Raw genomic sequence first — 12,112 nt, 5'->3', positions numbered from 1 at the left:
TTGGCACACAAGCCTGGAACTGTGAAGAAAGTTCCAAGCATAATGGCCTGATTTTCTCGTCCATTGCAGTTTTGGGGCATATGTTAACATCAGGTGCACATTTTTTCTGAAGTTAACGTACCATCTTAATTTGGGTTATTGCTGCTAATTGAATATATTTCTTGAAAATGTTAAAACAATCCTTTCTGGCAAAGAAATACTTGCAAAATACCTATTCTGCAAACTTAGATACATCTCTGTATGCATGTGTCTGTGTGTATATGCATAATCAGGAACAACCCATTGAAATGAGTCAGATTCTCCTCTCATATACATATATGTAAGTGGAATTACCTCTATGCAACCTTTATATACAATTTATATCATTCTTTCATATTTACATACATTCCAACATTCACATTCACCTTATTAGCCTCTGTTGTGATAGTATCAGGAATATCATGGTATATAGCATTTTTAAAGCTTTTCATGAGGTAAAGGTAATTAACAGTGAATATATGAAGTTCTGCACTTTTTCGAAATGGCTGCCATTTCCCTTTGTTGGATCAAAGCCACAGGCTGTGCTCTGTTAAAACGTTTCCCTACAGCTTTTGACTGTGAAGCTCTGTTTAACAAAGATGGCTTTACTTTCCCATGTTTCCAATGGGACAGAAACTATGCTACTCTCTAGGAAGATGGCTGCCCCCTGTGCCATCAGGAAGGACACTGAGTTGCTGTCAATGGACTTTAAATGGGACCAGGTTCAGGGCTGTACTGAATATAAGAGAGGCAATAGTCTGGGAAACCAATGATTATGGAAGGCAGGTAAATCTTGGAGATAAACTTTGAAAATCCAGATCTTTTCTGGCCTGGAAGACTCCCTGATAACTGGAGAAATAGTGAAAAAGATGGCAATGCAAGAGTCAAGAAAATCAAACCTGAGATCTTAGAGGGGAAGAGGTTTTTAGTCACACTGTTTAAAACTACGTTTTTTGTTTACTCTGTAAATACCTATTTCACTTCAATGACTAACTTACATTTTGGGGGAAATCAGAACTTTGTTAAAGATTCAAACACAGTCCTTTCAATTAGGGAACACCGGGCTTGACATTCCTGATATTGCTAAGGGAAGAAACAAGCGAAGTAAAAAATTGCCAGATGATGGGAAAAGAACTTTCTGGCCACGATAAAAAGCAAAAAACTGAAATAAGACTTCGTACAGAGTATTTGCCATTCAGCTTTAAAACTTCTAAACTATGCTATCGCAAAATCTACAAAAACAAGTCACTCACTTTCTCTCTCTACTCATGTTACATAAGGCTGAGTTGTCAAGTAAGGACTGATTTTCCTTTCACTTACATCAGTGGTGTTACTCCAGTTTACTGAACTCAGAGTTGTCAGCACTAGACATGGCTTAAAATTTTCCATCAAAACAATTTTTCAACAGAAAATTGGGTTTTTGACTCAACTTTGTGCGCGCACGCGTGCATGTGTGTGTGTGTGAAAAAAGTATTTGCTTTCTGAGGACAATTTTGACTTTTCATTAAAAAACAATCCAAAAACTGAAAAGTTCTTTTCTTTTCTTTTTTTTTTTTTTGTCTGAAAACCAAAAAGTTCCACCCAAAAACATTAGGCCAATAGGTTTGATTTGGAAATGCTACTATGTTACCTCGTGGAAATTGTAGTTTAGGTGCTTCTTGGCCCATTCTGCTCCACTGGCTGAACTCTCCAGCTGGACTACATCTCTCATGATGCACCACTGTGCCTCAGGAAGAGGGGAGGCCATGGTACACCATGGGAGATGTAGCCCAGGGACCATGGAGGGGAATGGGAGCATTAAGCATCCAAACTACAACTCTCATGAGGCACCACCAAAACAAGGGCATAATAAGATCCCTAACTTTTGTTAATTTGCATACAGTTCTATGTATTGAATGTTTTAAAATACTGTTAATTTTTCTTGGGAAGAAGTTTCTATGCATCTTTAAAAGCCACACCTCCCAGATATAATGGCAGAGCTGGGAAATATATCCCTCCTATGACCTCCTAGCCCTGGTTCCTGACATCTTAGCCATGGGTCATTACTTATTTCACTAGCTGAAAGTAAGATGTTGGCTACAGAATATCCATTGAATGTGTTCTTTATATCCTGAATACGATCAATTGTCTCTTATGTTTTTTCATTTATACCTGACCAGTACTAAAAGCAGCCTCTCTTTCTTTTTCAGTCTCTGGATGATACAAGTCTGAAATTCATTAAGGACTTTCTAAACATGCATTTTATCAATTTTATCGTATTATCTGAAAACAGAAACTTGAAGCTTCCATTCAGAATTCAGCAGTACTAACCTGTAGCAACACATCAGAAAACACTGATATTGATTTGTTTGAAGAGGGAGATTTCCTAGAATAACATTAACACTATCCCCATGCTGTCAAAAACAATTATCTTTTTCCAATAGCTGTCAAATCATGAAACTCTTTCCCGCCCGTGCCCCACAGAAAGAAACTGAGTACTCAAAAGCCAAATCCACAGAATTATGCATGTTAGAATTTCAGCCAACCTGCCATATGTTTATCCTCACAAAGTACCTTGAAGATTTGTTAACCTGGGCTCCAAACAGACTGTCTAACAATCTCATATCGGGTCACCTTTGCACAATGGCATCTTTAAAAACGTGCCAACCATATGGCAGCTGACACAACAGCAGACAAGTAATGACATTAAAAGTATCACCTTCTTCCAGCAGCAAACTAAAATTAGAGAGGAATTGCCTCTGAATATAGCTGGCCAGATTCTGCACTCAGTTACACCATCGTAGACAGAATCAACTTCACTGCCTTAAACAGATTTAGTCTAATCTACATCAGTGTCACTTAGAGTAGAACCTAGCCTTTTGACAACTGATTTTTTTGTACAATCTTATCATCATTGGCTGGTACACAGGAGATTGAAATATTTTCCATGCCTGGAACTGGAGTTCCTCTTTCATTGGCATTAGGGGACCTTTAACCTACACTGTGTAACTTATCAACGACAGATGAAAAAAGAGCACATATTCCCCACCTTGTATGAAAGGTTAACCCTCATTTCAGCAGAACCATAATAATTCCATAAATCCATATTAACAATGAATCCAAATTTACAGAGAGTAAACCTAATGAAACTAGAAAGTGCCTTGGTTTCCAGAAGGATCTCATGGAAGTGGAATCCATCAATTTAACGTTTTTCTCTCTTTTTCTTTTTTCTGTCTGCCAGGTTTGGTTTTGTATTTTTAGTTTAAATGCTTAAGAAGGAAACATAAAAGATTTATCCAGAAGTATAAAAAACTTCAATCCTGCAAAACTTTCCACGTGAATAATCAAATAGGTTCAGATTCTGATTTGTCCCCATTTTTATTCTGGTGTAACTGGTGTCAATGGAATTGACTCCACTGAACATATGGCTTCAGTGGAGTTGCTCTGGATTTATACCAGCATAAATTAGATCAAATTCAGACCGACTGGCTTTAAAGGGACTGCTCGTATGAGTAAGGGAAATTTATATATGTAAAAACTATTCTCATCAATCAGAATGTGCAAGATTGAGTCCTAAATTTCTTCTTCTCTGTGAATTTTATGTAGAAATGTTCAAAAATAGAATATCTCCCCCCTCCCAACCCGTGTAAACCTGCCTGAATAACCAGAATAATAAGTATTAAAACCAACAAAACTAAATAGCAGTAGCTCTTGTCCCTCCCCAGGGAACACCTTGTTCCGTATTCATTTAGGCTGTGTATATGGAGGTTTCATTCTGGTTGATAAAATTCACCATTAGGCTTTCAGCCAGATGGGATTAAAGGCTTATTGAAAGGATAATTGCTCAACAACAAACATATGCTGCAGTGCTTTAGAGTTTACCTAATTAAGGCCGATGAACAAATAACTGAAATGACATATAATTTAAATGACTCATATTCAAAAGAGAGATAGGTTTGAAATATTTGCCTAACATACTTAGATATCCTCAGAGCATTGTGGGTTTTGTGGTGACTGCTAAACTAGGTCATTTGCTTTTTCTTGCTGCTTCATTCTCTTTAATTACAATTTTATTTTTAAATATTTTGCCATCCATCCCTGGAGTTTTTTTTGGATACAACATCCAGAATATACCTATGACATCTTTGAAAAACGAACACCATTATTGGTCCCAGATTCTTTTTGGGGAAGACCAAAAAGCTACTGAATTTTTCACTCAAAGGTGAAATTCATCAGTAATAGAACAGACCATGAAAGGCCCCCAGTGCAACAGAAATGCTAATGCCAGGGTGCCAACACACCAAAATTGGGTAACATGGAGAAGGGATGCAAAGATACTCTATATACCATATGTTTGGCAGAGCAGAGCTCTGCATCAGCTAGGAATAGCACATCAAAGTAGGTAAGTCTAGTATCAGGACTGGGGTCATAATTACAGTGTAGCTGCAGAAGCCAGTGTGACCCCTATACACCTCAATTTTAAAAGTTATTGCAGAAAGGCTGCAGAGCTGCTTTTGCCCTGACTGTGAGTTACGCAGTGTACTCCATCGCTCCCACAAAATCCACAGAAAGCTTCTTTACTCTGGCTCTGTTTGTGGCATGATGAGAGAAATGTCACCTAAGGTCATATCTACACTGGGGAAATTTTAAAAAAAAATTTAGACCAATTCTGGGACTGATTAAGCTAAAGTAGTGTTAAGACTGGTGGGAGCCACCGTGTAAGTAGGGCTCTGTGGCTCAGAACCATTTTTACAATTATTTTAGTTGAAGTTGCTGAAAAAACATGGAAAATCAAAATGATTGTGGAAACAGTTCAGACCTTTGGAGCTCTTCTAAACTATGGTTCCTGCACTGGTTTAGCTGTATCAGTGGTAAAACCAGTTTGAATTTGGGGCTAAGTTTCCCTATTTATCAACCTCCTCCTTTAATTGTGGACACCAGAACTGGACACTGTAGTCCAGAAATGGTTGCAACAGTGCCAAATACAGAAGTAATATAACCTCCTTACTCCTAACTTGATATTCTCCTTTTTATTCATCCAAGCATTGCGTTAGACATTTTGGCCACAGTGTAGCACTGGGAGCTTATGATCAGCTAATTATCCACCATTCCCCCCCTCCTCCCCAAGTCTGTTTCAGAATCACTGCTTCCCAGGATAGAATTCCCTCATCTTGTAAGCCGGGCCTACATTCTTTGTCCCTTGATCGATACAATTACATTTGGCCATATTAAAATGCCTAGTTTGCTTATGCCCAGTTCTGTTTCTCCAATCTATGTGTTATCTGCAAATTTTATCAGTACTGATTTTATGTTTTGTTCCAGGTCATTGACAAAAATGTTCCAGCATACAAATTCAGTAACGATACTTAATATTTTTTATCCTCAAAGGATTTTGCAAACATTAGCTAATTCACAATATCAAAATGACTCTTCATAACACCCATATATACTCGGTGAGCAAAGCCCAGATTCAGGAAAGCACTTAAGCAATCACTGAAGTCCAACCCGTATCTGTGGGACCCCATTAGAAACTCAGTCCTATTCCTCAGCCCATTTACAATTACATTTTGAGACTTGTCACTTAGCCAGTTTTTAATCCATTTAATGTGTGCCATGTTAATGTTTTATCGTTCTAGTTTTTTAGTCAAAACATCATGTCGTCACATGGTACCAAATCAAATGAATGACATAGGTCTACATATAGAACATCAACACTATTACCTTTATCAATTAAACTAGTAATCTTATTAAAAAGATATCTAGTTAGCGTAATAAAAATAAAAGATAAAAGATATCAAGTTACTGATTTATTTGTGAGACTGAATACAAGAGGACTGGGGAACTCAAGCAAACTCAAAAAATCAAGGGAAAATACCTGTTGAAATAACTCATACGGCATCAGTCTATTAAAACTTGTGAAAAATAAATATATTCCATGTATATTTTTTTTTGTAAATGTGGACCACAAATGTTGGCCCCATCTATATTTATTATTTCATGTTCAATTTATTTTTTTAAATCAAAACTATTTGGTTTGTCCTTTTTCCCCCCCCCGCAATGTGTGGGATTTCTTTTTACAGATTACACATAATATGCTGAAAGAGTAAAAAAAGTGGGACAACATTACTGCAGCAAAGAGATTGCATTTAGTTTTACCTTGGTCCAAACTAAAACAGCGTGAAAATATTCCAATATTTTCTAGAGATCGGTAACCCTTTTATTAGTACTGGCATGATATGGAGTCCAATACATACAAACAGCAGCAGCATAAAAATGCAGTAACAATACTTAATATTTTTTTATCCTCAAAGGGTTTTGCAAACATTAGCTAATTCACAACATCGAAATGACTCTTCATAACACCCATATATACTCGGTGAGCAAAGCCCAGATTCAGGAAAGCACTTAAGCAATCGCTGAAGTCCATCCCTATTCAGGAATGCGCTTAGGTCCCATTGACTTCATAAGTTTAAGTGCTCTCCTGCATTAGAACCTAGGTGTGTAATATTTTAAATATTGGTAAATTGAGGCTCAGAGAAGTTCAGTGGCTGGCCCAAGAACATAGTCTGTATTATGGCCAGGACTGAAACTCAGGAATTCCTGGTTCCCAGTCCTGACCTCAGATCCCCAGACTTCATGCTCCCATACAGAATAGAGATACAAGACCAAAAATGGGCATCAAACCTAGATGTAGTAGAGAGTCTTTTCCAATCCACACAAAATATAGGTCTGGTCTTCACCTCAGTCATTGGTGAAGGCAACCCCAATAAAATCACTGGTGAAGCTCATTTGGCCTTTTCTGTGATCGTATTTTACTTCTTCACAGTTTGTATTTTAATAACGGGGAAAAATGTTAAAATACATGTTTTAGGAAAATTAAGCTCTCATAACATGATTTTCATTAAAAAGGAAATCCTAAACCTTGCTAACAGGCACATGGAGAGTATAAGCTTTGTCTAGTGAAACTTGGTGTAATTTTTTTTAAAAAACATAAAAAGCATGAATGAATAGAAGTGTAATTCTCAAGGTTTTTGATACATGGGCTATAGTTATACATTTGTCAATGCTCTGCAGAACAATAGCAAAGAGGGGCTCCTCTCTGGACCCATCAACAAGTATTTCTAAGAAGATGCAAACATAATCCTAGACAGTAGGGACGTCCAACCCTGTGCACCGAGGGCCACCTACATAATTTGCCAGGTGCCTGAGTTTTGTATTGAAGGCATGATAGTAAACAAACACTTAGCCCTTTTATACACGAGGAGGGATTTGCCCATATAATTATTACTGCCATAGTTATATCGCTAAAACACTCTAGTGTAGATGCAGTTACACCAGTATAAAAGCACAGTTATATCGGTATAACTGCACCCACACTAGGGCTTTTACTGGCATAGCTAAACTTTTAAGTATTGCATAGGTTTACTCCCACACATCGTGCCATTAAAGTGAATGGAATGACATGCTGGAATGTTTGCAGGATCAGGTCTTTAATTCACATATACAATTTTGTACGTTAAAATAAAAAAATAAATGCACAAAACCGTAATACCTGCAACGTCCTTGATAAATGAACAGCAATTCCTTTTCGTTGGAGGCCACCAGCAATAAAACCCTGCAGTCAATCAGTTTTATTCTCACCTTGCACTTTCCGGGAGCGTAGCTGAGAGTGTACTCATTTTAAGTGAGCTCCCCTGCCTCTTAACAACATGTACAAAATCAAGGTTGCCAGGTGTCCAGTTTTCGACCAGAACACCTGGTCGAAAAGTCAGCACCGCCAATCGGGCCGTTAAAAGTCCAGTCAGCTGCGTAGTGGGAGCCTTGGGCTAAGGCAGGCTCCCTGCCTGCCCTAGCTCTGCATGGCTCCTGGAAGTGGCCTCCAGGTCCCTACCACCCCTAGATTCACGGGTGGCCAGGGAGGCTCCATGCACTGCCCCCCGGGAACCATGAGCAATGGGAGCTGTGATAAGTGCTGCCGGGACCCCAAACCCCTCACCCTCTCCTGCACCCCAAACCCATGCCCCAGCCTGGAGTCCCCACCCACACCCAAACTCCCTCCCAGAACCTGCACCCTGCCCACACACCAATCCCCTGCCCCAGTCCCCTCCCTCACCCCAAACCCTTCATCCCCATCCCCACTCCAGAGCCTACACCCCCAGCTGGAGCCTACACCCCCTCCGCACCCCAACCTCCTCCTTCAGCCCAGAGCCCCCTCCTTCACCCCAAATCCCTCATCCCCATCCCCACTCCAGAGCCTGCACTCCCTCCTGCACCTCAAACCTCTTATCCCTGGCCCCACTCCAGAGCCCACATCCCCAGCTGGAGCCCGCACCCCCCTCCGCACCGCAACCCCCTGCCCCAATGCAGTGAAGGTGAGTGAGGGTGGGGGGAGAGTGAGTGACGGGGGGGTGGAGTGACGGGGTGGGGCAGGGGTGTTCTGTTTTGTGCGTTTGGAAGTTGGCAACCCTATGTACAATCCTGATGCCAACACAATCTAATAACACTGAGAAACTCTTTAGCAGAGGGTAGCCATTAATGTGCCTGAAGAATGCCTCAAACTAATGTCTTCAATATAGTGGAGAAGGAACACACTCCTAACTTTCTCTCATCCAGCTAGGAATTTGTTATGATCCAGACACTGTAGCAATCCACATACTTTGTGATAAAATGGTGAAGGGCCAGAATTTAATCAGCTGATGGGTACATACAGAGGGAAAACTCCATGAAGAAGGGGCTGTTAAACTTTTTGCAGTGAACAGCAGCTTTACTGAACCAACATCCTTACAAAGCTGCATATTCTTGTACACCAGAAGAGTCTTTATATTGACTAACTAGATGCACATCACATATATATGTCCTGCCTTTATACAGATCTGTTATAAAAGGAGCTATTCACAACTGGAATGAGGACTTCACTAGCCTGGGACTGCTAGAGGGATTAGCACTTCAAAGGGACTGGAGAAACACCAGAGGAGGTGGCTGTCTCTTTACTTTTGAAAAACACTTTGGAATCATGAGCAAGATATGGAAGCAATGTCCAGGAGCAATGGGAACAGAGGAAAAATAGTGGTATGTATGGACTGTACCACTACTTGGGGAAAAAACTGTAGCATAGAGACCTCTAACAGAAGAGTAGATTTAAAAGTGAAAGGCCTTCTATCATCTTCAGGCCCTGAAACACTGGAAAGTGATGGGAAGGGCCCCACAAATGCATTTTTTTCTGCCACAGTCATATGAATGTATTTAGTTGTGACGTAGAGTTTGTGCCCAGTTAACAAGATGAATGTTGTTTACTTTCATTTCCTTTAATGCAGTAAACATTAGCACTAGTCTAGGCTCCAGGTGGCTTTTTCCTTCCTCACCCCAGCAGCTGGTCCATGCAAAGAAGTCCCATTAGCTAGTCATAAACAAAAGAAAGGAGGAATAGGCTCATTTTGTCTGATCAAGTTCATGTTGTTGCTTAAGCTGAAAAGAAATACAAGAGAACCAAGACTAAGAATAGACAAGAAAATGTGAACTGCAAAAAGAAGTTATTGTGGCTTTTAAAGGCAGGAAATACTCTCTTAATTAATCCAAAAGATTTGAAATAGGCATAACCTTCCATTTCCAGTCCTGTGGTATAAAATATGCCATCAACATATGGGACAATTTCTGCATATGGGAGTAACTCCTAGTGAGTTCAGTTGACGTCAGAAAAATAATAAAGACTAAGCTTTTGCAATATTCCAAATACAAGTTCCCTGGATGGAATTAGGTTATTCTATTGTACAGTTATGTAGTTATGGTTAGATATTATCTTTAACAGCCATTGTCACTGTTGGGAAGAGACATATTTAGGCCTAACAGATGCCTGCTGTGAATTTTAAGAGTCTGTCCTGATAATGTTTAACAGCAAAAACTGGTAGAACTGGGTACATGACAGAAATTGCAGAGTAATCATGACAGGTTTCATAGTAGCAGCCGTGTTAGTCTGTATTCGCAAAAAGAAAAGGAGTACTTGTGGCACCTTAGAGACTAACAAATTTATTAGAGCATAAGCTTTCGTGAGCTACAGCTTATGCTCACGAAAGCTTATGCTCTAATAAATTTGTTAGTCTCTAAGGTGCCACAAGTACTCCTTTTCTTTTAAAGTAATCATGCTTAGTGTTGCACATGTGTAAGAAACTACAGTGTGATCGTGTTTGTGAGAACAAGAAAAGATAAGGTAACTAAAAAGCCAGAAAAAAGTGGTTTGGCCTAACACTAAACCTGTACTGATGGGGGAGGAGAGTTAACATGGAAACGAGAGACTAATACATATGTATAAAAAAATTTGTTATAAATAAGTTTGTGTAACAAAGGGGAGTCGAAGCTGTATTGTCTGGTGCTGGAGGTTACTGTGATGAGACTATCCAGATAAGCTTCCAACTTGTGGGTATTTGATCACTATTCTCTGAGTGTTTTGCCATAATAAGTATTTGTTAGACCTATTTGCTGAGTAAGTGAACCCCAATCGACCTCAATCCAACAGCCATACTGCGGGGAAGATGTAGAGGGGTACCACACCAACGTCAGTGGTTAGAGGCATTCTGCTTACAAGGGACAGACGCTGGCAGGATGCCTCTTGGGGAGTGCTGGTTAGAGGTGTACAGAGCATGCTTCTCCCAGTGCCGGCCCAAATAGGGAAGGGAGAATGAGGCAATGGTCACACCCTGCTCCAACTAGTCATGCGCCCTTTCCAATGTCTTGCACCACCGACTGTGCTACACTGCCCCTGGATCTTACTTGCAGGAAGAACAAACATCAGAATCCTGGCTGCTGCCTACAAAAATGGAGGGAAGGGTCCCCACCTTCTCTCCTTTTCTGGGCACTCATAATCCAGTCCTTGTTATAGTTCCATATACCTATAAATACACAGCTCAGACAGCAGAGAAATACAGCATTCTACTGGTACACTATATAATACTGGCACTTCCACCTTGCTCTGCATGGATTCACAGTTCTCAACCGCAGCTGAAGCCCATCACACCGTTTGGGTGCTGGCCCATTACATTTGAAACACCAGGAACACTCACTGCATTGTATAATAACTGGCAGTTGCTGACAGCCTGTTTGGGTTTCAGCTTTCTGCTCCTACTAATCAGGTCAACGGGCAATCCTGTGCTCCCACTGTCCAAGGGAACCATGACAAATCCAACACTTTGAACCAATTTCATTGTGCATATCAATACATATAAGAAAACATAACCCTACAGCACGCACACACACATCTCTCCGTCTTCAGTTTGTCTTTATTTATTACTCTGAATTTGAAACATTGGGTTTTTACAGCAGACTGTACTCAGACAGGTCCAAGAGATGAGAACTACAAAATGGTTCTCTCAATACAGAAGTTCACACATTTTTTTGATGAAGAGCACCTGAATTTTCTCTAGTGTGGATATGCTTTCATAGTAATTTAATGCAACTCCTTTGAATAGAAAGTATCTTTTCATACATACAAATTAAGCATGAGTATTTTTTACTGGTTTTTCCTTTAAGTCATTTAATTCACTAATAACCAACATACGTCTCCTATGGCTCACATGCAGGCTCCTTTCTTTCCCATTTGCTTAGTAAATTCTCCTTACACTCACAGGTCTCTATTCCCATATATTTAACTTAGTCCATTTACTCTCTCTCTATTCTATGGATCTTCTAGATAGTCTGCCAGGTATACATCCCTATGGACATTAAAAACACAAGAGTGTGCACTGACAGAGGTTGGGGGTTGCCATAAGGCACCTTGCACATGCATTGTGTTAACATATTTGTCCACATAGCCCAAAAAAGAACTTATGCACCATCCTTCTCAACCAGGGGTGATGCGAGGGGAGGCTTGTGGGGGCTATAGCCACCACAAAATTTGCCTTAGCTCCCCTGTAGCCACCCCTCACAGTGCAAAGGTAAAAAGTTATGCAAAAGTAAGGATGGCTTCGTATGGTATTGCCACCCTTACTTCTATGCTGCTGCTGGCGGCAGCGCTGCCTTCAGAGCTGGGTGCCCAGCCAGCAGCTGAGCCTTCAGAGTGGGGCAGCTCACCCGTCCCCCCGAATACATTCCACATCCCCATTGTTAAAAAAGTGTGTGCCCACAA

General features: G+C 40.3%; 1 protein-coding gene across 3 annotated transcripts in view; it reads right to left on the bottom strand.

Moving 5' to 3' along the window:
- GLIS1 (GLIS family zinc finger 1) overlaps positions 1–12,112 on the bottom strand; it is a 269,714-nt gene that overhangs the window by 149,261 nt on the left and 108,341 nt on the right. The gene's annotated exons all lie outside the window — the stretch shown is intronic.

This window comes from Dermochelys coriacea, chromosome 8 (assembly GCF_009764565.3).
Source record: "Dermochelys coriacea isolate rDerCor1 chromosome 8, rDerCor1.pri.v4, whole genome shotgun sequence".
Classification (NCBI taxonomy): Eukaryota; Metazoa; Chordata; order Testudines; family Dermochelyidae; genus Dermochelys; species Dermochelys coriacea.
Note: the sequence above shows the minus strand (reverse complement) of the source record. Positions and strands in the feature narration are given on the sequence as shown.